Below are 3,936 nucleotides of genomic sequence, written 5' to 3'. Positions count from 1 at the left end.
TTTGTCATTATGGGGTATTCTGTGTAGATTGATGAGGAAACATTTAATTTAATCCATTTTAGAATAAGGCTGTAACTTAACAAAATGTGGAAAAAGGGAAGGGATCTGACTAATTTCCGAATGCACTGTAGCTTTCCCAGGTGTTCAAAGCTCTTTACATTACTCCCATTGACTGTGTTAATGAGTAGTGAGAACTAGCAGACAGAGATTGCTTCGGCCCTCTAGGCAGGACTGGAGTTGTATGTATACCACTGCTGTCCATTCACTGTTGGTTGTTGACCTAGAGAGAGATAGAGAGAGACTAGGGCACTGGGACTTGCAGAGTGAACCTTTAATAACCTTTCTGTTCTATTAGCCAGATAAATCATGAGTTTGTTCTATATATCTCTCCTTTTATTTGGCCCCTGAAACAAACAAAACCTGAGTCATCAGACAGGGTCAGAGTGGGAAAGCAAAAAGCATTCTTCTGCCCCAGATCATCATTATAATCATGAGATGCTCTGATCTGTTCATCTGAATATATATTTATTTTTACATTCAAATAAGGATAATAATGAGTCACCTTGGTCCACTTTCAGAGGCCTGCAAATGTTGTGTGCATGTTTGTGTGTGTGTGTGTCTGTGTGTGTCTGTCTGTTTGTGCTGACTTGTCTTTGTTGATTAAAGGGAATTGTAGTATAAATCGCCCAGGGTGAATGGACCCATACAGGGTTCAATAACCGGAAGATATGCCAGATTTCATGGGATGGGGTAATGTGTGTGTGTATGTGTGTGATAAAGGGGTCGACCACAAAGTTAATTAACACTTGGTCCCTGGCATAAAGTGAGCTCAGTTATTTTAGATCTGTCATCCTTAATACGTCTCTCTCTCTCTCTCTCGCTCTCTCTCTCTCCCCCCCATATCTCTTCTTTCTGGGATAAATCCTTCATTATGTGTCCATCTTTCTCACACTCATAGTTAGAGAGAGACACTAATATCATAGACTACTACTACTGTCTAATTTTACCACTCTAGCTACAGCATGAATCAGCTACTAACATAACTTCTTAAACTCTGTTGTTGATAGACACAAACTCTTGGAGGAAGATGGACATTCCAAAAAAGTGGTTGTGATAACAACAAACAACCAATGCATTTTTTCATCAAAGCTGTTCAAAGTACGCTCAAGTCTCCCATAGTTCTGTATTATCAGCCACTGTCGCCATTTTCTGGAGTGTGTTGTGAGTGCTTTTGTCTCTTCTTGTGTGTGTTTCTGGGTGCAGTAACAGCATCAGTCAGTCAAGAGAAAGTGTGTTTGTGTATCTGTGTCCGTGCACGTGTGTAAGTGTGTCTCTGTTTGTGCGTATCTCTAAGTATGTGTGTGAGGGGGGTTGTGGTTGGGGGTGAGCTGTTGTTAGGGTTAGCGACTTAGCGGATGGTTTAATCATATGCAAGGAGAGTCATTAGCATGTTACTGGTGGGGAGGGGGTTATTGATTGGCTGGGTGAGGGTGTTCCGGAGTGGTTGATTGGGTGATTGGGTGAGGATGGGCTGAGCAAGCGGTAGACAGACGGGAGGTGAGATGCCGGCCGAGGTGAGGAGGTCAAACCCAGACGCCTCCCCCCAATCTCCTTCACCCTCCAGTCTGATTAAAAAAGACACTATTGCTTTCTTTAAAACCCACCCCACCCCACCCTGTCCCCCTGTCCCCCTCTCCCCCCTCCCTGTCCCCCTCTCCCCCCACCCTGTCCCCCTCTCCCCCCTCCCTGTCCCCCTCTCCCCCCTCCCTGTCCCCCTCTCCTCTAGCTGCTCCTCTGTGACCCCCAGCCTACTCAAGACGCTGTTGGGGATATTTAACATATCCCTGAGGCCTCTCTATGATTAGATAACCCCCCCCCCCCCCCCCTCGCCCAATACATACCCAAACACACACACGCAACCACACCCACACACACACAAACACACACACGCACAAACACACGCGCACACACACACACCCTCACTCCCTCTACACACACATTCTTCACCCTGACTGCCCCCTCTCCACACGCACGCACACAGGACCACGCACGTGTACACACACTCTCTCCTGACAAACATACACCACACACTCCCTCTATCTCTGGCCTGCCTGACCCCACCTCCAGCCATGGCAGGGTCGACCATAATAACGCTGTAATCCTCCCCAGCTGAGGGTCTACCTCGGTGGGCTACATCCCCAGCTACGCCTGGGAGGATGGAGCAGTACGCATGGACGAGCCTGGGGGTGTGTGTGTGTGTGTTTGTTCGTGATGTGTGTGTTCATGCATGATTGACTGTGTCTTATATGTATGAGTGTGCTCTGCATGTGTGTTCACGCATGGATGATGTGTGTGTTTGCGCTTCTATGTCTTCATCTATGTACGTGTGTGTGCTTGAGCGCGCTTGTGTGTAGATGCATTTGTGTGTCTTTGACTGGTTTTGGCTGTGTGTGTGTGATAGTGCATCCGTGTGTATGAGTTTGTGTCTATGTGTGTGTGTGTGTGTGTGTGTGTGTGTGTTTGTCTGTCTCTCTCTATGTGTGTGTGTGTGTGTGTGTTTGTCTGTCTCTATGTGTGTGTGTGTGTGTGTGTTTGTCTGTCTCTCTCTATGTGTGTGTGTGTGTGTGTGTTTGTCTGTCTCTCTCTATGTGTGTGTGAGTGTGTGTGTGAACGAGTGTCCATGTGTGTGTTTCCGAGCAAGTGGGGGGAGGGTGTATGCTCTGGGGCTAATTAATTATTCATGAGGTGGGCAGGGAGAAGGCAAGGGGGCGGCGGCAGATGGAGGATCTGTGTTTGTGAGCGTGTGTGTGTGGATGTGGAACGAACCAGAGCGAGGAGGGCAGAGACAGAGACAGACAGAAGAGAGAGAGAGAGAGAGAGAGAGAGAGAGAGAGAGAGAGAGAGAGAGAGAAAATAAAGTGTGAAAGAGAGAGGTGAGAGGAGGCATCAGTCCTTCTGTAGCGTTATCAAATCAACTTGCCCTGTGTTCTGTTTCTTCCTGTGTGTGTGACTGGATCTGGAGGACAATCTGTCAGTCAGTTTTATTTCCTGGATCTGGATGTACCAGGGGGACTTTTCGTGACACAACACTGAGCCCAGAGGACCAGAGTAGGACTTCCTGTGATGGGGAAGCAGTATTCTCTAGGGAAGCATAATTTCACCTGGTCAGGAACCCTCCACTGAGAGGTAATCTGTCTCTCTTTAGAGAAGTGTGTTTGTGTGTGTTTGTGTTTGTATATGTGTGTGTGTGTGTGGTGCGCTGTCTGTGCGCGGAGGAAAGAGGCTTTTGTTAGAGTTCTCCACTCTGTCTGTTTCAAAGACAGACATAGGGATGGTAATTGTGTGGTGTGTGCTCTCATTTGTAGAGCGAGCGTTTGCCGCTGTGTGTGTGTGTTTGCATATGGACGTTTAATTCATATTTCGATCTCGTGGCTACGCATGTTCACTCTACCGTGCTTTGGCGGGGAAAAACGCTTTTATAACAAATATGTTTTATTTATATTTTTATTATAAATATTTTAATTTGGGATATTATCATACAATAATGTTTTTATTCATGAAAAATCCTTACAATCCTCTTTTGAGGAATGTTAACAATGTTTACTTGTCATACATGGTTCCATTTGTCTTGTGGTGTTTGTCTATTTTTACAAATCAGAATGTAGCCTAATCAATCATCAAATCATTGAAGTAGTTAGTTTGTGTATCTAATTAGTTCTCAGATTTGTCTGGTGCACCATTGTTAGAAGGACATTCTACTGTATTCTAAGCTTTGTGAGGTAGAAAGGACATTTATCATGATTCATGTGCTAGTTAAAATGAAGAATAACAGCGTGTGCGGTGTCAATACTACCAGACACACACACACACACACACACACACACACACACACACACACACACACACACACACACACACACACACACACACACATAC

This window comes from Coregonus lavaretus, assembly GCF_964263955.1.
Source record: "Coregonus lavaretus genome assembly, chromosome: 12".
Classification (NCBI taxonomy): domain Eukaryota; kingdom Metazoa; phylum Chordata; class Actinopteri; order Salmoniformes; family Salmonidae; genus Coregonus; species Coregonus lavaretus.
The sequence above is the reverse complement of the archived record's forward strand: the minus strand, read 5'-3'. Positions refer to the sequence as shown.